At 41.1% G+C, this 24,101-nt stretch overlaps 1 pseudogene across 1 annotated transcript; it reads left to right on the forward strand.

Annotated features, from left to right (window-relative positions):
* Window positions 1–22,624: 22,624 nt before the first annotated feature.
* Window positions 22,625–23,955, forward strand: LOC310754252 (1-phosphatidylinositol phosphodiesterase-like; annotated as a pseudogene). Its single transcript has 2 exons — window positions 22,625–22,729; window positions 22,947–23,955. The product of its transcript is annotated as a 1-phosphatidylinositol phosphodiesterase-like (transcript).
* The last annotated feature ends 146 nt before the right edge of the window (window positions 23,956–24,101 follow it).

Genomic DNA, 24,101 nt, shown 5'->3' on the forward strand with positions numbered 1-24,101 from the left:
GCCTTTGCCCCCTCCCAAGGAATTTTTTTTGGGGGGGCAGGGCAGGGCGAGGCCAAAGGGGGGGGGCAGCAGGGCAGCTCCCCCCATCCACAAATATTGTTGAAGAGCATTGAAAGTACTCAATTATCTGAGGTTCTCTGCCCCCCCCAGCAGAAGCCTGCCCCCCCCGCAATATCCTTTTTGCGGGGTATTTATACTAAGGTTACCAGATTTTTTTCAAAGAATTCGGGACACTTGTTTTAAAAAAAAAAGAGAAAAAAGTTCGTTTGAAAAAATCATTTTTAAAGAAAATTAAGAAGTAATATCTTCTCTTCTGTGGTCTCCTCTGTCGCACAGCCTTCCTCTGGGCCTGATCTCTTGGAGCGCTATCAGCTGTGGAATAGGCTCCCGCTGGGCCTGGCCACATGTCCTTGCCCTCCCGGTGCTCTCCTACCTCTCTTCCGCGGTGGCAGAGCAGCAAGGTCAGGGCTCCCCTCTGTGTTCTTCCTTCTCTTTCTCCTCTCCTCCTTCTCCCTGTGTTGGCTCCAGGGTTTTTACTGGCCCTGGAGCGCCGCTGGGCAGTTGGCTGGGTGGCCAGGCGCTCTCACTCCTGGCTTGATTTGGCTCTGCGGTTCCCCCAGTTGGCGTTCCAGGTGTCCCTGGTTCCGCCTTGGCAGCGGCAACCTAGGCAGCTTGGAGCCAGCCTGGTAGTGCAGTTGGCTCTGGCTGGCTTCAGGAGCTGCTCGCTGCCATGGTGCCCACCATTCTGCCTCGCCAGAAGTCCCCATATGATGTGTCTTGTGCCGTTGAACCAATCACGCAACATTCATTTCCTACTAATAAATCTACAACACTTAAAATATAAATCTGGGGACATTAAATGAAATCCGGGGACATTCTGGGGACGGATTTTGTCCGGGGACTGTCCCTGGGAAATGGGGACATCTGGTAACCATAATTTATACCCAAGATTTCCCAAGGTGGGTAGATCTTGTGTCTTCCAATACTTTGCGATAAGAATTCTTGCTGCTGTTGTAGCGTACATAAAGAAAGTTCTATCCTTCTTTAACACCAATTGGCCGACCATGCCCAGGAGGAAGGCCTCAGGTTTCTTCAAGAAGGTATATTTAAATACCTTTTTCAATTCATTATAGATCATCTCCCAGAAGGCCTTAATCCTTGGGCACGTCCACCAAAGGTGAAAGAATGTACCTTCATTTTCTTTACATTTCCAACACTTATTATCGGGCAAATGATATACTTTTGCAAGCTTGACTGGTGTCATGTACCACCTGTATATCATTTTCATAATATTCTCTCTTAAGGCATTACATGCCATAAATTTCATACCTGTGGTCCACAACTGTTCCCAGTCAGCAAACATTATATTATGTCCAACATCTTGTGCCCATTTAATCATAGCAGATTTAACCGTTTCATCCTGAGTATTCCATTTCAACAGCAAGTTATACATTCTTGATAATATCTTAGTTTTGGGATCTAACAGTTCTGTTTCCAATTTTGATTTTTCCACCTGGAAACCAATTTTTTTGTCCAAATTGTAAGCCTCCCTTATTTGATAATAATGAAGCCAATCTCGCACTTTGTCTTTTAATTTCTCAAAACTCTGCAATTTCAGTTTGTCACCCTCCTGTTCCAAAATCTCTCAATATTTTGGCCATTTGGCCTCCATATTGAGCTTTTTCTGAGCCTTCGCCTCCATCGGTGATAGCCACCTTGGGGTTTTATTTTCAAGTAAGTCTTTATATCTTATCCAGACATTAAACAATGCTCTTCTGACAATATGGTTTTTAAATGCTTTATGTGCTTTAACCTTGTCATACCACAAATATGCATGCCACCCAAAAACGTTATTAAAACCTTCTAAATCCAAAATGTCTGTGTTCTCAAGAAGCAGCCATTCTTTCAACCAGCAAAATGCTGCTGATTCATAATAAAGTTTAAGGTCTGGCAGGGCAAATCCACCTCTGTCCTTTGCATCAGTTAATATTTTAAATTTTATTCTGGGCTTCTTGCCCTGCCAGACAAATCTAGAAATGTCTCTCTGCCACTTCTTGAAACAGTCCATTTTGTCCAAAATTTGCAATGATTGAAACAAAAATAACATTCTTGGCAATACATTCATTTTTATCACAGCAATTCGACCAAACAAGGAGAGCTTCAAGTTTGACCATATTTCAAGATCCTTTTTCACTTCTGACCAGCATTTCTCATAGTTATCTTTAAATAAATTCAAGTTCTTAGCAGTCATGTTAACCCCCAGGTATTTTACTTTCTTAACTAGTGTTAAACCCGTCTCCTTCTGAAACCTCTCTTTCTCAAACGGTGTTAAATTTTTCTCAAGAACCTTAGTCTTTAACTTGTTCAACTTAAATCCTGCCACTTGACCAAATTCCTCAATCAGTTCTAATACTCTTTTGGTACTAGATTCTGGCTCCTGTAATGTCAATACTAAATCATCTGCAAAAGCTTTAAGTTTGTACTGTTTAGCTCCGACCTGAATACCTTTGATCAGATGGTCCCTTCTAATCATATTTAGCAAAACCTCCAGGACCGAAATAAAAAGCAAAGGGGAAATTGGGCAGCCTTGTCGTGTCCCTTTCTCCATCTTAAATTCTTCTGTCACCACGTTGTTAACAATCAATTTGGCCTTTTGTTCTGAATAAATTGCACCTATACCATTTTCAAAACCTTGACCAACCCCCATCCCCTGAAGATTTTTCTTCATAAAATTCCAAGAAATATTATCAAAGGCTTTCTCCGCATCAGCAAATATCAAAACTGCTTTAGTATTAATGTTCACTTGCAGCTTCTCTAAAATGTTAATTATATTTCTCGTGTTGTCAGACAAGTGTCTGCCCAGGAGAAAGCCAGCTTGGTCTTTATGTATCTCCTCAACTAAAACTTTTTTCAATCTTTTAGCCAATATATCTGCAAAAATTTTGTAATCCACATTAAGCAGGGATATGGGGCGGTAGTTCTTAAGTTGGGTTTTTTTCAAACTCAGTTTTTGGTATAAGTGTAATGTAAGCTTCCTTCCACGTCTCTGGCGCTTTTTTCCCCTCCAAAATTTCATTGCAAACCTCCTTTAGTGGTTGAATTAACCAATCTTTCAAAGATCTATAGTATTTTGAGGTTAAACCGTCCGGCCCTGGAGATTTGCCCAACTGCATATTCTGGATGGCACCTTCAACCTCCTGTTCCGTTATTTTATAGTTCAGCATTAACTTATTTTCTTGAGAAATTTTTTGTAATCCATTTGTTCTTAAAAACTGGTCTATATCAGTCTCTTTCTGTGGCCCTTGTGTATATAGTTGTTTAAAATATCTCTGGAAGCACTTTCTAATCTCCAATGGATTCTGTATATTCTTTCCTTCCACTTCCAAATTTGTGATGGTGTTTAAATTTTGTCTTTTTTTCATCTGCCAGGCTAGCAGTTTCCCACATTTATTAGCCGATTCAAATGTCTTTTGTCTCATCTGTTTAATTTTCCATTCTATTTCCTGATTTATCATTTTCATATATTGTACTTGATATAACTTTATTTCTCTCAGAATCTCTTGCAACTTTGGTTTCGCTCTTAATTTTTTCTCTCCTTTTATTTTCTCCAGAATTTTATCTTTTTTCTCATTTTGAGTTCTCTTCTTTATTGCATTCTGTTGAATCAGAAACCCTCTCATGACCGCTTTGCTTGCGTCCCAGATTACTCTTTTTTCAACCGTGGTATTCAAATTTATCTCAAAATAGTCTCTCAATATTTTTTGGGCCTTCTTGGTAACCTCTACATCTCTAAACAAGGTGTCATTCATCCTCCATCTAAAGGAACCAATTGGTGTTAATTTCATCTCCATTCTCACAGCATTATGGTCGGAGCAGGTTTTAGGACAAATTTCTGCTTTTCGGATTTTAGGAGCCAATCCTCTAGTTATCCAAATTTGGTCAATTCTTGTCCATGTCATTTTGGCTTCAGAGAAGAAAGTTCCCTCTCTACCCAAGGGGTTCTTAGTTCTCCAAATGTCAATCAAATCTATGTTGTCAGTCATGTCAAAAAAGGTTTTTGGCAGTCTGCCGTCTTTCATGACTACCTGTCTTTGTGACTTATCCATATTTGTGGACACCACTCCATTCATATCTCTCATCATAATGATGTTATACTCCATGTAGTCCAACAATGTCTCATGCAACTTCTTAAAAAATTCAGATTTCCCCTCGTTTGGTGCATAAACTCCTACTATCAAGAATTTCTCTCCTTGAATTTGAATTTCAATTGCCACGAATCTTCCTTGGTCATCTTTAAAAATGAATTTCGGTGATAGGCTCTCTTTAGCATAAATTACAACTCCTCTCTTTTTAACCTTATCCGATGAAATAAACTCTTGGCCCAATCTTTTGTTAATCAATACTTTCCTGTGTAGCCTTATCACGTGAGTTTCCTGTAAACAAATCAAGTCCAATTGTTCCTTTTTCAACAAATGAAAAACTTTTTTCCTTTTCTCTGGGGAATTAAAACCGTGAATGTTCCAGCTTAATAGTTGCAGAGGCATGATGTCGTTATTTTGCTTCTCCTCCAACTGCGCCAAGTAATTGTTCTTGTTCTGTCGGTGGTGTCACTTTCTCTAGTTTGTCCAATCCCAAAGGTAGTGACACTAAGTCTAGTATTCCTGGTTTTAGTACTCTTGGCTCTTCTTCTTCAGCTTCCTTTTGTAGGTTTTCTCCGTGTTCTCTCAGAAATTTTTCTTTGTCTTCCACTGATCTTATTTTGATTTTTTTCCCTTTAAAGGTAAAAGAAAGGCCTTGGGGAAACTCCCACCTGAAAACAATTCTGTTTCCTCTCAGCAGGGCCACCAGCTCTCCGTAGTTAGCCCTAAGATCCAATAAATATTTCGGAATGTCCTTAAAAATCTCCACTCTTGATTCTTGTATCTCCAAAGTCTGCTGGAAATGCAGACTCAATATTTTATCTCTCTCTTCTTTTGTTTGGAGGGTAATCAAACAGTCTCTCACCCTGTTCTTTCTCCCTCCTCTTCCAAGTCTAAAAGCACTTACTATCTTGAAATCTTGCTTATCATCCAGATTCCAGAAGTCTGCAAATTCCTGTGTAAGAAAATCACTTAGGCTGTCTTTTTCAAGTTCAGGTACCACCCTGATCCTCAAATTAGTCTGTTTCTCCTTCAGTTCAATCATAGACAAAAGTGACCGGTGGTCCTCAAGCTGCTTACATATCGGTGTTATCTTTTCCTCTACAGCCGATGCTTTTTCCTTTGCTTCCTCAGCTGTCTTTCGATTCGAAGTAGATTCTTGCAGCAGTTTTTCAATAGATTCTGTGTTTGAGTTCACCTTCTGCCCCAAGTTGTTAATGCTAGTAGTATTTTGGTCAATTTTAGTTGTTGCTTCAGTAACTTGTTTACTTAATTTTTCCAAGGTTTCATAAATTTTACTTAATACTGAAGTAAATCCCTCTTCAGATGCCATTAATTTTGACCCAGCTTGTGCAGGATCTTCCCCTTGTGGTGCGGAAGGGCCGGATGCAGATGCTCTGCGCTGCTGCAATACTGCACTGGTCTGCTGCAGTCTAACCTTGCCCGATCTTGTTGTTTTTTCCTGAGGCAAGTTTGCCATAACACTTTATCTGAGGATCAAGGTCAGTCGCACGGCCAGAGCTTGTTTTGCAGTGGAAATTTCCCTGGCCAGTTAGAAGTGGAAAATTCCCCAACTAATTGTAGCAATTTCAGTGTTCCTCTAGGGGGACACAGTAACAGTCAATGGTATTACAATAAAGTTTCTTTTCCAACTTTCCAAAGTCCCCCTTCAACAAAATAAGCAACAGTTTCAAGCCCAAAGAAGCCCTTCAGAATAAAAGTATCTCACTTGCAGAGTTAACTGTCAAAAAGTTACATTGTCCATAAACAGTGCGACTCTCAATACAGCAATTCTATTGATCCTGGCAGTCTGTTCCCAAGGATTAAGTGGTGGTCTTTATTCCCCTTTCTCTCCTTTTTTTCTTTTTTTGCAGGCAAAAAATACTTTCCACTCTTCCCTCCCCTCTCCTGCAGTTCAGGGAGGGAGTTCTTTTGATTTGACGTTAGGATTTAAGTCCTTTTAACGCAACTCTCCAGGTCTTAGCTTAGACAGTCTTTGCTTTGATCTGTATACAGAAAACGGAAGGCGGACTTCCTGTTTACACCTTCCCGCTTCAGTGCCAAATTAATCCTTTTTTTTCTTAAATTCCTCGATCTTTAAACTTGACCTACTCACGGGTAATTGTTTAGTAGCCGAATTGTCACAGGAAAAAGGTCAGCGCTCCCGGCAACAGCTGTGCGGCTTCACTCCACGGAAGAAGCAGTTGACTCTCAGCACCGCGCCAGGCTCCCCGTTTCGCTCCGGAGCCCCTTACAGGGTTCCCTCGCAGATTGGGGGGTGCTAAAGGTGCCCGCTGAGTCCCACGGTCACAGGCTTTACCCGCCTGTGATTTCAAAGGGGTCCCCGCTTCGCCGTAGCGGCAAGACCCGATTTCCGCGGAGCTACTCCCTCAGAACTAGAGGGAATCTGCCATTGCTGATGGCGCCGCCTCTGGAAGTCCAAATCAAATATTTTTTAAACATTTCATTAATTTGGAAATAATGCAGCCAGTCATTAACATATTCCTTAACCTCTTCAAATGGTTTCATTTTCCATTTACCTTCTGTTTTCAGTATTAACCTCTGATATGTCACCCATCCCCCTTTCATATTAATTTTTTTCACACTCATCGCCTCCAATGGCGAAAGCCAATACGGAGTTTTTGGTTCCAACAAGTTTTTATACCTTTCCCAAACTTCAATCAGAGACCTTCTTATGGTGTGGTTTTCAAAACCTTTATGTACTCGTTTTTTGTCATACCACAAATATGCGTGCCACCCAAACCTATTATCAAACCCTTCCAGATCTAACAAATCAGTATTTTCTAATTTCATCCATTCCTTTAACCAACAGAGGCAGGATGCTTCATAATATAGTTTCAAGTCTGGCGGGGCGAAGCCTCCTCTTTCTTTCGCATCTGTCAATAATTTAAACTTTATTCTCGGCTTCTTACCCTGCCAGATAAACCTTGAAATCTCTTTTTGCCAATTTTTAAAGATTGCTGCCCCCTTGATTACTGGAATCGTTTGGCATAAGAATAACATCTTCGGTAGCACGTTCATTTTTATCGTTGCAATTCTTCCCCAAAATGACAATTTCATTCTCCCCCCACACCTCCAAGTCTCTTTTAATCTTATTCCAAGTTGGAGTGTAATTATTCTGAAATAAATCAATACTCCTGGGGGTTAACCATACTCCTAAATATTTAACTTTCTTTACCACTTCTATCTCTAATTGTTGCTGTATTTTATCTATTGTTTCCTGATCCATATTTTTGGTAATTATTTTTGTTTTTTTCTTATTCAGATTAAATCCCGCCAATTGACCAAACTGGTCTAATTCTTTCAAGACTTCTTTTACAGTATTTGTAGTATTTCCCAACGTTAATACTAAGTCATCAGCAAAGGCCTTAACTTTATATTCTTTACAACCAACTGTAACCCCTTTTATCTGATCATTACTTCTTCATGCCCTTAAAAAGACCTCCAGGACCGTGATGAATAACAATGGTGAAAGTGGACATCCTTGTCTTGTACCTTTAGTTATCTTTATGTTTGTACCTTTAGTTATCTTTATGTTTTCTGTAATCACATTATTAACTATTAGTTTTGCACTTTGGTCCTTATATATTGCTTTAATACCATTCAGAAACCCTTGTCCTATATCCATCATCTCAAAATTTTTTAACATAAATTCCCAAGAAATGTTATCAAAGGCCTTTTCCGTGTCCACAAATATCAACATAGCTTGTTTATCATTCCTGGCAGTTAGATATTCCATAATATTAATTACATTTCTAATATTATCTTTCATTTGTCTGCCTGGAAGAAAACCCGCTTGGTCTTTATGTATCAACCCCTTCAATACATTTTTCATCCTATTTGCTAATATGCTTGCAAACAGCTTATAATCATTATTCAAAAGCGAAATTGGCCTATAATTTTTAACTTGAGATAAAACAGAGTCTTGTTTGGGTATTAAAGTAATATATGCTTCTTTCCAAGTTTCTGGTATTTCTCTTTTTGTTAACATGTTGTTCATTACTTCTTTCAATGGTACAATTAGAATGTCTTTCATTTCTTTATAAAATCTTGCGCTAAATCCATCCGGTCCTGGTGTCTTTCCACTTTTTAATTCTTTGTTTGTTTGTTTTTAAATGAATATTTATTAAATTTTCCAATTTTAAATAAAGACAAAACGAAAAAGAAAAAGAAAAGAATTAAAAACAATTCAATATCAATAACAATTTTCAATCACATGTTTCTTTGACTTCCTCATACCTCCCCTTCTTGTTCTCTAGTTCAATTTGTTAGTTCAGCAAATCCTAATCTCTTAACATTCCTTTTAAAATATCACCTTATTTTCCAGTCAACTTTTTTAAATTTAGTAACAAAAACAATTATAATCCCCATTATCTTTATCTTAACAGCTGGAGACCACCAAAGTTCAAACCAACATCTTTTCAAAGTTCATTAGTTTTATAATATTTCTGTAGGTATTCCTTAAATTTCTTCCAATCTTCTTCTGCTGACTTTTCTCCCTGGTCGCGGATTCTGCCGGTCATTTCTGCTAATCCCATACAGTCAATCAACTTCATCTGCCATTCTTCCAGAGTGGGTAAATCTTGAGTCTTCCAGTGCTTTGCTATAAGTATTCTTGCTGCCGTTGTAGCATACATAAAAAAGATTCTATCCTTCTTTGGCACCAAATGGCCGACTATACCCAAGAGAAAAGCCTCTGGTTTTTTCAGGAAAGTATACTTGAATATCTTTTTCATTTCATTATAAATCATTTCCCAAAAGGCCTTAATCTTTGGGCACGTCCATCATAGGTGAAAAAATGTACCTTCCACTTCCTTACATTTCCAGCATTTATTATCGGGCAAATGATATATTTTTGCGAGCTTGACTGGGGTTATGTACCACCTGTATATCATTTTCATAATATTCTCTCTTAAGGCATTACATGCCGTAAATTTCATACCTGTGGTCCATAACTGTTCCCAATCAGCAAACATAATGTTATGTCCAAGATCTTGTGCCCATTTAATCATAGCTGACTTAACCGTTTCATCCTGTGTATTCCATTTCAGCAGCAAGTTATACATTTTTGACATGATTTTAGTTTTAGGTTCTAGCACTTCTGTTTCTAATTTAGATTTTTCCACCTGGAAGCCAATTTTCCTGTCCAAATTGTATGCCTCCCTTATCTGAAAGTAATGTAACCAGTCTCGGACTTTGTTTTTTAATTTATCAAAACTCTGCAATTTCAGTCTATCTCCTTCTTGCTCCAAAATTTCCCAACTTTTTAATTCTTTGATTGCATTTCTTATTTCTTCTATTTCTATCATCTCGCTTAATTTATTTTTCTCTTTCGTCGGAATCGTCTGCACCCCTTTTTCTTTTAAGTAGTCTTCTATTTTTTCCCCATTCCCTTTCTCTTTCCTTTTATATAATCGTCTATAAAAGTCCACAATTCCTTTTCTTATTCCTTTCAGATCTTCAATCTCTTTATCTTCAACAACTATTTTGTGTATAGTGTTTTGCTCTTTCCTTTTTTTAATCTGCCAAGCCAATAGTTTCCCGGATTTATTAGCAAACTCGAAGTTCCTTTGCCTCATCCTTTTGATATTCCATTCTACTTCTTTATTTATTATCATAGAAAATTGCGCTTGTAATGTTTTTATATTCATCTTCAATTTTTTATCATCAGGTCTGGCAACAAGTTTCTTCTCATTCTCCATTATTTGTTTTAAGATTTCTTTCCCCCCTTTTTCTCTATATTTATTTTTAATTGTGTTCTGTTGAATAAAGAAACCTCTCATTACTGCTTTGCCAGCATCCCAGACTATACTTGTTTTTGTTCCTTGATTCATATTGTTTATAAAATAATCCTTCAAGCATTTTTGTGCATCCTCTACCACTTTTTGATCATCAAAAAGATTTTCATTTATTCTCCACCGGAAATATTTTTCTTCAAATCCTTTCAAAATACATTTTATTGGGTTATGGTCCGAAAGTGTCCTAGGTTGAATTTCGATCTTTAGAATTCTTATTGTAAGCTCATTAGTTATCCATATTTGATCTATTCTTGACATTGATTGATTTGCCTCTGACTGGTAAGTGAATTGTTTTTCTAATGGTTGTTTCAGTCTCCAGATATCAATTAGATTGCAGTTCTCCACCATTGAAAAGAAAGTTTTTGGCAGTTTCCCCTCTTTTGATTTACCTGTTGCTCTTAGTCTGTCCATCTCCATTGACACAACTGCGTTCATATCACCCATTATTATAATCTTTTGATCTAAATATTCAAATAATTTTTCTTCTAAATCCTTAAAGAAGTCCATTTTGTTTTCATTGGGTGCATACACTCCGACGATTATTATTTTTTCACCTTGCCATTTGACTTGTACCCCACAATTCTACCTTCTTCATCTTTAAAAATCTGTTGAGCCTCTATTTTATTTTTAACATATAGAACCACACCTCTCTTTTTAGTTTTATCTGATGAAATAAATTCATTTCCTAATTTTTGGTTTATTAAGATTTTTCTGTGTTTCCTCATCACGTGTCTCCTGTAAACAAATAATGTCCAAATTTTGTTTTTTCAAATATTGTTGAATTTTATTTCGTTTTCCCCCCTCATTCATCCCATTAACATTCCAAGTCCATAATTTCAACGCCATGATAGTTTCTAATTAATTTTTTATAATAGTCCTTAATTTTATTTTTCCTCTTCCTCTTCTTCCTCTCCTCTATCTTCTTCTGAGTCTTGAGAGCCTCCTCCTTCAGCTCCTTCTTCAATTGATGCTGCTTCTTCTCTTCCCAGTTCTTTATATCTTCTCAGAAATTTGTCCAATTCGTCTGGTCTTGTTAATCTGTGTCTTTTCCCTTTGTATGCAAAAGATAGTCCTTCTGGGAACTCCCATCTGAATTCAATTTTGTTTTTCCTCAAAGCTTGCGCCAGTTGTTGGTATTGGTTGCGTTTTTTCAGCAAACGAAGTGGGACGTCTTTAAAAATAACACCTCAGAGGACAGGATCATACTTCAAAACGACCTTGACAGATTAGAGAACTGGGCCAAAACAAACAAGATGAATTTTAACAGGGAGAAATGTAAAGTATTGCACTTGGGCAAAAAAATGAGAGTCACAAATACAAGACGGGTGACACCTGGCTTGAGAGCAGTACATGTGAAAAGGATCTAGGAGTCTTGGTTGACCACAAACTTTACATGAGCCAACAGTGTGACGCGGCAGCCAACAGTGTGACGCAGCTTTTTAGCCAATGCAATTCTGGGCTGCATCAATAGGAGTATAGCATCTAGATCAAGGGAAGTAATAGTGCCACTGTATTCTGCTCTGGTCAGACCTCACCTGGAGTACTGTGTCCAGTTCTGGGCACCACAGTTCAAGAAGGACACTGACAAACTGGAACGTGTCCAGAGGAGGGCAACCAAAATGGTCAAAGGCCTGGAAACGATGCCTTATGAGGAACGGCTAAGGGAGCTGGGCATGTTTAGCCTGGAGAAGAGGAGGTTAAGGGGTGATATGATAGCCATGTTCAAATATATAAAAGGATGTCACATAGAGGAGGGAGAAAGGTTGTTTTCTGCTGCTCCAGAGAAGCGGACACGGAGCAATGGATCCAAACTACAAGAAAGAAGATTCCACCTAAACATTAGGAAGAACTTCCTGACAGTAAGAGCTGTTCGACAGTGGAATTTGCTGCCAAGGAGTGTGGTGGAGTCTCCTTCTTTGGAGGTCTTTAAGCAGAGGCTTGACAACCATATGTCAGGAGTGCTCTGATGGTGTTTCCTGCTTGGCAGGGGGTTGGACTCGATGGCCCTTGTGGTCTCTTCCAACTCTATGATTCTATGATTCTATACTTTTGTGTTTCTTGAATGTGTGGTCTCCCCAGCACGCCTTCTGTAGTGCAAACTAATCTGTGAAAAAGCCAATATGAGGGGCAACTGAAGGAAGAAAAAGGAGGCTACACATTCTTCTGGAAAGGTCTACCTGAACAAGAACGTTGAATACATGGAGTAGACTTTGCTACCAAAAACAATCTTGTGAGGCTCTTGTCAGAAGTCCCTACTGGCATTAATGAGCAGCTTTAAACCCTTTGAATAAAACTCACCAAAAAGCAACAGGCTATTATTCTAAGTGCTTATGCACCAACACTGGATTCCAATAAAGACATTAAAGAATTTTTTTACTCTCAGCTGGATGCCATCTGATCAGAGACGCCTAAGGAGGATAAAATTATTCTCATGGGTGATTTTAATGCAGGAGTTGGGCAAGATTTAGATCTGTGGCCTGGGACTATTAGGAAAGAAGGAATTGGCAACAGCAACCAGAAAGGAATCTTACTTTTGACTGTATGTGCAGCACATTACCTTGTTATAACCAACACACTCTTGTAAAAAACATAAATTTAAAACATAATGGAGGCACCCTCAGTCAAACGACTGGCACCTCTTAGACTATGTAATTGTCTGAGCTGAAAATCACCGTGACGTGCTCCTGTGACGAGTGACAATGACTGCTGGACAGATCACCGATTAATACACTCCACTATGGCTACCAAGATTATACCTCAACACAGGCTTCAAGGAAAGAAACCAAGGTGCACAATGAACACTTAAGCCCTTCAAGATCCTATTAAGCGGGACTGCTTCCAAATGACTCCTAAGGACCACCTGCTTTTGGAGTTCCCTGATAACAGCAAGGAACACTTGACCAAGCTAAAAGCACCCATTATTGCAGCCTGTGAACAAACTATTGGGTACCAAACCAAGAAACACCAGCACTGGTTTGATGAGAATGACAGTGAGTTTGAATAATTATTGACAAGAAAAGGAAGGCCTTACATATCTGGCAAAGAGATAGAAACTGCTCCACTAAGAAGAAAAAACCTATGCCAATGCTAAGGCTGAAATTAAAGAAGAACCAGACAATTAAAGAACACCTGATGGATAAAAAAAATTCAAGAGATCCAGCACTTAGTCAACACTAATGATGCACAGTTTCTTTAAAGCAACAAAGACCATCTATGGGCCAATAAATCATGGCATATGTCCCCTATGCTCAACAGATGGTACCATACTTCTAAAAGATAAGCTATTGTACTGTGCTGGAAAGAACATTTCCAGCATCTCCTAAACTGCAACTCCAAATCAAATCAAAATGTTTATTCGGCTTTACGCCCATCATGAAACACAACACAACAAAACAAATCAAAACAAATCAAATCAAATAAAACAGCGGACTCGTACAAGCCACAAGTAGTATAACACAGTTCACAACTCACAAGGACAGATATTAGCCATTCATAAGAAAAGTTTAAGATTAAGATTAAAAATTTTAGGCACTACACTAAAATCAATATCTGATATCATTATAGAAAATTCTTATAACTATCAATAATCAACTAACATTCCATTCCGCCTCTTGTACGAGAGGACGGCTGTTAGGAATTTAGCAACCTGTAGGGTAATATAAGGATCCACATCTTGAAGAACCCAGGCAAGCTGTAGGTCTACTGGTTTGTCAGCCATAGGCTGGATTATGGAGTTTAGTATACTAAGACGGGCTGAACTGTACAAAGGGCAGATAAACATAACATGATGTAGAGATTCAGATGTTTTCATTTCACACGCACACATTGAAGGGACTTGGCCCTTAGTGAATCTATGTCTCAGCACGTTTGTTGGAAAGACATTAAACCTAGCTCTAATGAAGGCATATCGGTGAGACGCGGCCATAAGCGATGTTAAGTAGAACGGAGCGCGGTAGATAGGGGTTATGCTGAAATTTAACTGCGAGCAGACTCCACCACCAGCTACGAAATTTTGGTATAGCTCCGCATCATCCAGCCTTTGTTTTATACACCTTTTTGCCACATTTAGATCCAGTTTGAGCAATTCAGTGGGCGAGATCTCATAGGACAGCAATTTGGCATGGATTTTTCCTGACCACAAATTTGTGAAGTCATCTCGCCACATGCATTGAATAAGATAGTGGTTCGGGAGATTATGCCATAGGGATATCCAATAAATCAAAACTCTCCTCCATATAACTAACTCCACTGAGGGGATCTTCATTTCTAAGCGGATAGCCGCATTACTTACGCATGTTGGTAATTTTAGAAGTCGGCGTAAGAATTGGCTTTGAAGTGACTCTAAAGGTGAGAGATTTGCAAAGGCAGCCCATAAAGGTGCAGCATAGGCCATTGTGGCCATCACTTTGATGCTATACACTTTCAAGGCCGCAGGGATGAATAAGGCCCCCTCAGAGTAGAAAAAACGGAGGAGGGAGTGTGATAGGGCTTTTGTCTTGTTTTGAAGATATTCAACGTGCGCTTTCCACCCTAAATTATATTGAAAATAAATTCCTAAATATTTAAATTTATGTACTTGTTCGATTTTCGTGCCCTCCAGTTTCCATGAATAAAGTTTTCGACTCCTTGAAAATATCAGTACTTTGGACTTGGTGTGGTTGATAGACAGATGATTAGAATGGCAATATGTCACAAAAATCTTTAGTGCCCTCCTTAAACCCACTCTGGAGTAAGAGAGTAGTACCGCATCATCTGCGTAGAGAAGTAAAGGACAGCGGTAATCTGCTATACGAGGGGAGTGGATAAATTTTTGTGAGACGGCTAATGGGTTCCTCATATCACTGATAAATAAGTTAAAAAGAAGAGGCGCTAAAATACAACCCTGGCGTACACCCTTATTTACTGGCACTGGGTTAGTCAGGTCTCCAGCAGGGGATAATCTCACCCTGGCCACGGACCCGGCATGAAGTTGGGAGATAAGCCACAATAGCCTTCTATCTATTCCCCAACAGGCAAGTTTATCCCATAGTAATTTCCTCGGAATACTATCAAACGCAGCTTTCAGATCTATGAAAGCTGCGCAAAGTTGGCCCCGTCGAGGTGTCGAGTATTTCCGGGCTAAGTGATAAAGAATAATTGCCTGGTCTGTTGTGGATCGGTTTAATCTAAATCCAGCTTGCTCATGTCCAATCAGGTCAGCCTCAACTGACCACTTCATCAGCCTTGCCAGCAAAAAACGGGCATATATTTTCCCAATGGACGATAGCAGACTGATATTCCGATAATTCCCTGGGTCACCGGGAGGGCCTTTTTTGTAGATAGGAATTATAATGGCCTCCTTCCACATTCCTGGTATTAAGCCCGTGGCATTTATTGCGTCGAACGTTTTAGCTAAAATCCCTGCCCACCATGCAGAATGAAGCTTTATAGCCTCAACAGGGACCAAATCTGGCCCAGGGGCCTTACCAGTTTTCAGCTCAGCTATCAATTCTAGGATTTCAGCAGGGTCGGTATTAGGCCAGACGGGAAGGGGATTAGAAGGTCTCCAATGAGTGGCCGGGGCTTCTGCCACTGAGAAATATTTTCTCAGGAACTGCTCCCATGTAGGGGCTGGGATCATCGTTAAGGGATATTTCGTGTTTCTTCCCTTTATTAAGGACCAAAATTTCCGGGAGTTATGAGATTTTGAGGCAGAAATTATAGTCTGCCAACGATTTAAGTGCCACTCCCATTTGGCCGATTTCTGGGCCTGTTTGTATGCTTTTTTAGCCAGGGAATAAGATGGAGGTAAGGCCGGAGCGCCGGAAAATTGCAACTCCACTGTAGCTGCTGAGGTCCTCTCACAAATTCTGCAGAAACAAATTAGAGATGAGCTTGCAGCATCTCCAAATCAGGAGAGCTGTGTACAGCTATTAACCAAATGAAAAATAACAAAGCCAGCAGACCTGATGGGATACCTGCCAAAGTCTTCAAAGTGGGCGGAATTGAACTTGCGCAACAACTTCACAAGCTCATCAAAAAAATCTGGGTGAGTGAGGAGATCTCAAAAGACTTTAGGGATGCCAAAATTATCAATGTCTTTTAAAAAGATGACAGAATGGATTGTGGAAACTATTGAGGCATCTCTTTATTAGCTGCAGCCAGCAAAATTATTGCAAGGGTCTTAGCAAACCGTCTCTTAACAATATCTGAGGCAACCCTTCCTGAATCCCAAAATGGTTTTAGACCTTCTAGGGGGACAGTGGACATGATTTTCACTGCTCGACAGCTTCAAGAAAATTGCAGAGAGCAAAACCAATCCCTGTATATGGTGTTTATTGTCCTGACTAAGGCCTTCAACACTGTAAATCATAATGCCCTGTGGACTGTCCTTCTGAAAATTGGCTGCTCAGATAAATTTGTGAACACCCTTTGGCTCCTCCATGATGATATGACAGCAGCAATCACAGATAACAATGGCTCTCAAAGTGAACCATTCACAGTGGGATCGTGTGTAAAACAGGGTTGTGTTGCCCCAACTCTATCTATTATTTTCATTGCCATGATCCTTTGTCAAAGGGAAACTGCCCACCAGAGTCAAAATCATATATCAAACAGATAGAACACTCTTTAATCTGAGTAGACTGAAAGCAAAGAGTAAGGTTACCATAACTTCCATCGGAGAGCTTCAATATGCTGATGACGTTGTGTGTGCACACTCAGAGGATGACCTCCAAACCATCCTAAATATCTTTGCAGAAGCTTACAAAAAGCTTGGCCTATCGCTCAACATCCAAAAAACCAAAGCACAAAACACCCCATCTACAGCACTACAAATCCAACTCAATGGTGTAACGTTGGAAAGTGTTGATCATTTCTCCTACCTGAGTAGTTATCTTTCCACACGGCCGACATTGATACTGAAATCCAGCATTGCCTAAGCTCTGCAAGCGCAGCTATCTCCTAATTGAAGTGCAGAGTGTTGAGGACCAGGACATTCACAGGGGAAGCAGAGTGCTTGTTTATAAATCTATTATACTACCAACCTTACTGTATGCTTGTGAAACATGGTCTGCTTATAAACACTATCTCCAGCTTCTCAAAAGATTCCATCAACGGTGTCTATAAAAATTACACATCACTTGGGAAGACAGGCGAACTAATTCCAGTGTACTGGAAGAAGAAAACATTAGCAGTGTCGAAGCAATTGTTCTTCAACATCAACTTCGTTGGACTGGTCATGCTGTGCAGATTCCTGATTATCGTCTTCCAAAGCAACTACTCTATTCCGAGCTTATAAATGGAAAGCGTAATGCTGTCTCAAGGCAAATCTTTAAAAATATAGTATAAACACTGACAACTGGGAAACTCTGGCCTGCAAGCGCTCCAATTGGAGAACAGCCTTTACCAAAGGTGTCATGGACTTTGAAGACACTCAAACTCAGGACAAAAGGGAGAAACATGCTAAGAGGAAGGCACGCTTGGCAAACCCTTACCGGGATCAGCTCCCACCCGGAAACCTATGTCCCCACTGTGGAAGGACGTGTAGATCCAGAATTGGCCTCCACGGTCACTTACGGACTCACTGTTAAAACCATGTTCATGGAAGACCATCTTACTTGGCTACGAGTGAATGCCAGAGAAGAAGAAGATGACCTTTGAGTACCCCCAGAAAAAAGCACTGGATGGCTTTAATAATTCACATTTAAGTGAGAACTTAATAATTATTGAAGGGAACTCTGGGAAAATTAAATTGAACCTTCTCTTTTAAAATGTTTCAATTCTTATCAGACCATAATATTTATAAAATAAAATACTTCCATGACAGTGGAAGGGAGATTTATTTTCTTTCACGTTCAATTTATGGTATTTGAGAAAGGCAGATCATGCATTGAGACTTCAGAAGCAATTGTGTTCCTTTGGAAGTATTTCCTTTGGTTATAAATATCTGCTCAGAAGTAGGACCCATTGAACCCAGGTTAGTGGATATAGGATTGTGGCCTCATTCACTTAGATTATAGATTACAGATTACAACCACTCTGAAATTATTTAAACCAAACCTAATTGTTTTAAGATAGGCCTGTAACAATTTGACATGTAATCACTGCACTACAAATAACTACTTGCACTACATGAACAATATTGGCAAGCTTATTAACCTTCAGCTGTTATTTAATAAACATCCTATTCCCTGTTAGCATTTATTGCATGGGCCAAGCGCATAAGGCATACTGTGTGCCAATGGGGATTTGATAGTGAAAATAAGACACAGAAGACTATGGGGTGGGTTAGATTAGGCCACAACTTTATAGATTTCAGATGTAAGCCGTTTTGGCATCAGGCATTGGATAAGCATCCGCCATCCACCCTTAAGCAGACCACATGCTGGTTGAACTTAATAATAATCATCGTCATCATTATCATTATTATTTATTATTTTATTTATACCCTGCCCATCTGGCTGCATTTCCCCAGTCACTCTGGGTGGCTTACAGAATATATAAAACATAGTAAAATATCAAACATTAAAAACTTCCCAATACAGGGCTGCCTTCAGATACCTTCTAAAAGTTGTATAATTCTTTATCTCCTTGACATCTGAAGGGAGGGCATTCCACAGGGAGGGCACCACTACCGAGAAGGCTCTCTGCGTGGTTCCCTGTAACCTCAGTGTCCAGGCTGGATGATGGGGTTGGAGACGCTCCTTCAGGTATACTGGGCCAAGGTCGTTTAGGTAGGGCTGCCAAACGTCTAGACTTTACCAGGATTTCAAAGGCTGAATTGATGTCTGGGGGGAATTTCAGAAAGGCAGCACTTTGTTCTGGATCTTCAGGTTTTCCCTACTTTAGGGCTTTAAAGGTCAGCACCAACATTTTGCATTGTGCTTAGAAATGTCCTGGGAGACAATGTAGGTCTTTCAGGACCGGTGTTATATGGTCTCGGCGGCCACTCCCAGTCACCAGTCTAGCTGCCGCATTCTGGATTAATTGTAGTTTCCGGGTCGCCTTCAAAGGTAGCCCCACGTAGAGTGCATTGCAGTAGTCCAAGCGGGAGATAACCAGAGCATGCACCACTCTGGCGAGTCAGACAGTTGGCAGGTAGGGTCTCAGCCTGCGTACCAAGTGGAGCTGTAAACAGCTGCCCTGGACACAGAATTGTCCTGGGCTTCCATGGACAGCACTTAACGAAATAATACAATAAAATACTGGTGTGTTCTGAAGGGCCTTCTAGGCTTTGAGAAACTGCTTGGACCCATGTTTCCTAGGTGCAAGTGCAAGTCTGGATGAGCCCATAGTGCAAAGGGCACATGTGAAATGTGTCAAGAGCAGTGCACCAGCTCAAGTAACTTTGGCAGCCCAGCCCAGGTGAAGCTGGTGAAGATTGACTAAATGAGGGAGGTGCTTGGCATGATGTTCCAGATTGGTTGATAAAGCCCTGTCAGATCTGCAAACAAGGCTTAAGCAGGCACTCAAACCCGTCTTTCCTGCCTGTTGAGTAAGGTGACATCCACAAACTGATGAAATATTAATTAATCTGTTTGTAACATTTTAGCAATTAAATCTGAACTCTAAAGTAAGAGAGGCAGGAGAGGATCATGATTTCCAAAACAAGTAAATGGATCTGGGGCAGAAGAGTTGCTTAAACCATAGAACAAGGGGGACCTGTACCCAAAATGTTCCACTATGCAGTGCTCCCTATCCACCCTTTGATTCTTTCCAGCACTTTGTTTTCTCTATTTTCCTCAGTTATCATTCGTTGCCTACTGAGCATGTTCAGTCCTCATCAGCTTGCTTCTTTTCCTTTTTGTTCTTCGACAAAGGGGTTTCCCAGAACACAATGGAGCAGTTCCCTTATTGGGGAAAAGTTTCACTGTTCTGAGCTTTTTAGTTTAAGGAAAAGGCGATGAGGGACTCATACCTGCTTCCTTTTGCACCATGCTTTCCTAGCACAGGTCCGGGCTTCAAAGCTCTGTGTCTGAGCAGGTCTTTTTGTCTTGGTGCTTTTCCTGGAAAAACCCACATTTCACTGTGGAATTGGAGCAAATGGCAATCTGTGGAAAATCTGACTGACAAAATATGCTTGGACACAGTAAAACCCAGACTTGTGCCTAGAAATGCAGCACAGAAGGCAGTCTGGAGGAGCACTTCAAGGCAACATGATAGAAGAGTGTAAAATTATCCATGGCTTAGAGAAATTGGGCAGAGAAAAGCTCCCCATCCCCATAGCACTATGTGAACTTGTGAACATCCAATGAAGCTGAATGTTGAGGGATTCAGGGCAGGTAAAAGAAAGTCCTTCATGCAGCCCAGTGTTAAACTGTGGAATGTTCTCCCTTAGGAGGCAAGGATGGCCACTAACCTGAATGGCTTCAGAAGAGGGTTAGACCAATTCATGGAGGAGAAGGCTTTCGGTGACTACTAGCCACAATGGTTGGAGGCAGCAGGTCTCTGAATGCCAGTTTTTCTTGTGCGCAGTGGCTGCTTGGGTACTTCCCACAGCTATCTTGTTGGCCACTGTAAGAGCAGGACACTGGACTAGGTGGGCCACTGGCCTGATCCAGCAGACTCTTCCAGTGCTCTTAAGCTGATATAATACCCTCTTGTGTATGCCATTTTGGCTATGAAAGGACCAGTGGTCAGAGAACTGAGACCTGCAACAGAATGTTGCAGTGCAGGGTGTTAAGGATTCCAAGCATTCCATTATTTCCAAATTGCCTGTAGGTTTCCTATTTCTCTTCCCAGCAGTGCATGAGCATTCAATGCCACTAAGCATGCTCAGTCCAACTTCCCTCAGAGCCGCTTTTTTTTGGGGGGGGTGTCCAGAGGCGGAGCTAGCGGCTCTGGCACCTGGAACGGCACACATGCTGTGCACCCAGGGGCGGGCGGGGCGGGGCGAGAATCCCAGGGGGACGCCGCAGTGATGTCTCCCCCCCCTCAGGGATGACACCCGGGGTTGGCCACACACCCTGCACACCCCTTCCTCTGCCAGTGGGGGGGTCCCTTCATATGAGGGTTTCTTCCCCTAAAGATTAGTTGTACTTCTGCAAAACTTAGGGTATCTTGAGTCAGTGGTGTATTGGGGGGCACAACCAGGGCCCCCCGCTACAGGCTCCCTGCCAAGCTCCTACTGCCTTCCAGAGCTGTGAAGAGGCAATTCATGCCCAGCCTGATATTCAGATGCATTAGTGCCTCCAAGCATGAAGATGGATCAGCCATACTGACCATTTTTACGCAATTCAAACTCCAGCAAATCCTCCTAAAGGAGGTGTTCTGAAAATTAAGGGGTTGGGTTTTGAAAGGTAGGGGTTTTTCACATTAAAAATATGAGCACTAACTTCCCCAAACAGAAGATAAGTGCACCTGTGTGTTGAAAGTGGGCTGCTCTTCTGAAGAACTGGGATTCAGTTGTGGTGCTTCTGTAGCAAAAGTCCTTCCATATGCCTTTAAATCCACCAATGCTGTGACAGATGAGGCAGCCACAGCTCCTCTTGCCCCATCCCTTGCTGATCCTTCCATCCACCCACTTCCCTCACCCACTGCTGCTGGGCAGAGAGGGGGAGGACATTCAAATCTAGAAGGGAATGGGTGGGGTAAACTCTGGATGCCTCTTCCTCTGCTACCTTGAGAGATTTAAATGTGCCTAAGTGTTCATGGGGTTATTCACCCACGCACCTACCCATCAACCTCCCAGATATAAATGAGGAAGAGGGCATTTATGTGGTGGTGGACGTGCTCTGCAATGGCCTACCCACTGGAAATAAGGGGTGCACCAACTTTTATACAATATCAGTGTATGCTGAAAACTTCCTTGTTCATCTTGGTCTTTGCTAGCTGTTGATGCTAGCTGCTGTAGAATTGTTAATGAGAGCTTGTTGGGACTTGATTGTAACTATATATTTTAAAAATTGTATTTGTACTGTTTATACCATAATACAACACACTGAATAACTTGAATTTGGTATGTACGCGTATATTCTCTCTGTGTGTATGTTGTTTTTATGTAGACACACAGAGACAGACAGAGACATTCGTTTCTCAAGTTCTCAGCTGCCTTCCCTACAGGAAGTGGTAAATCATAGAATCATAGAGTTGGAAGAGACCACAAGGCCCATCGAGTCCAACCCCCTGCCAAGCAGGAAACACCATCAGAGCACTCCTGACATATGGTTGTCAAGCCTCTGCTTAAAGACCTCCAAAGAAGGAGACTCCACCACACTCCTTGGCAGCAAATTCCACTGTCGAACAGCTCTTACTGTCAGGAAGTTCTTCCTAATGTTTAGGTGGAATCTTCTTTCTTGTAGTTTGGATCCATTGCTCCGTGTCCGCTTCTCTGGAGCAGCAGAAAACAACCTTTCTCCCTCCTCTATGTGACATCCTTTTATATATTTGAACATGGCTAACATATCACCCCTTAACCTCCTCTTCTCCAGGCTAAACATGCCCAGCTCCCTTAGCCGTTCCTCATAAGGCATCGTTTCCAGGCCTTTGACCATTTTGGTTGCCCTCCTCTTTACACGTTCCAGTTTGTCAGGTCTGACCAGAGCAGAATACAGTGGCACTATTACTTCCCTTGATCTAGATGCTATACTCCTATTGATGCAGCCCAGAATTGCATTGGCTTTTTTAGCTGCTGCGTCACACTGTTGCCTCAGTGTAAAGTTACGATGTTTTCTATCCCTTGCAGGAAAGTTCATTTTCACCATGGAGACTGAAAATCAGGAGCAGACGGAGGCATTTGACAACACTCCATGGTCCACTGTTACCCTCCCTGACTGGATGTCAGATATGACAGTTTGATTCCCTCCCCCTCTCTTTTTCTTTTTCCTTTCCCCTCCTGTGAAGAGGCTGCATCCTAATGTTTTAATGTTGTATCTTAATCTTTTAAATTTTATTTTAATCAACTTGTTTTTATTATTGGTTGTTAGCCGCCCTGACTTGGCTGGGGAGGGTGGGGTATAAATAAATAATTAATTAAATAAATACATAAATAAATAAACTTCTCCTTTCGAGAGTCTCAATCCCTGGTACCCATGATTCCATGAGTCTTCTTGGTGACTTGAAGATCCACTGTCAGAGCTGGCCTCTCGAAGCTCAGCTGGCTGCTGGCATGCGCTTTCTGGATATCCGCTGCAAACTAGAAGGTGGCCATTTTCTTATCTACCATGTCAACACTTTCCAGGAGGCTGATTTTTCTGAAGTTCTGAACAAGACATTGAGCTTCCTCAGGGACCACCCACAGGAGACTGTACTTATGAGGGTCAAAGAGGAACTCCCAATTATTCCCAAAGAAGACTTTGCCTCCTGTTTGCAGCAGTATTTGGATGAAGAAGGCCAGGGCTGTGTTTGGACAAAGGAGGCCATTCCCACCTTAGGCCAGGCATGAGGCAAGGTGGTCCTCTTGGAGGAACTGGAGAAAGAGGTGTTGGGAGTGCTGTATGAGGAACTAAGTGTTGGCGATGCCTGGGATGTTTTCTCTGCAGAGCACAAATGGGACCGGGTTAAGGAGCACCTTAATGCAGCAGCCAATGGTGACCAAGCTGTCATACACCTTACCTATTGCTCTGGTAATGGGCTTCTCACCAACCCTGAGGAACTAGCCAAATAAATCAATCCACTCTGCTACGAACACCTGAGGGCTCAGGCTGTGGAAGTTGTGTGCTGGGGTGTGGTGATAATGGATTTTTCTGGTACAGGACTGATTCGCACCATTGTGGAGAGTAATTTGGAGATGGGGAGTGGCCACACAACCACTTAGCTTGGTAGAGGTTAGTTTTTGTTAAGAGATGTACTAAGGAAGCCAAGTTAAGGAGAGCCTAATCTATAATCACAGATATTTGTAGGCAGGTTGTTATCACCTAGTGGTGTCCAGAATCACTTTGTTTTGTCCATTATTCCTTTACTACTGACTAGACCATTTGACTTTGTTCTGTTTGCCAGCATGAAGTTCAGTGAAGTGTTTCAAGAGGAGTGAGACCAGAGCTCAGTGATAGTCCATGCTTTGCATGCAGATGTTATCAGGTTCAATCTCTGGCATTTCTAGGCAGAGTCCAGAAAGAGCCCTGTCTGTTAAAAAGAAATGCACATGAAAAGTCATATTTCTATACATATAATAACAATCTAAGAATGTTGTCACACTGCAGTTCACTTGGCCAATGACAGGGTG

The sequence above is a fragment of the Podarcis filfolensis genome (genome assembly GCF_964270895.1).
Source record: "Podarcis filfolensis genome assembly, chromosome: 2".
Classification (NCBI taxonomy): Eukaryota; Metazoa; Chordata; class Lepidosauria; order Squamata; family Lacertidae; genus Podarcis; species Podarcis filfolensis.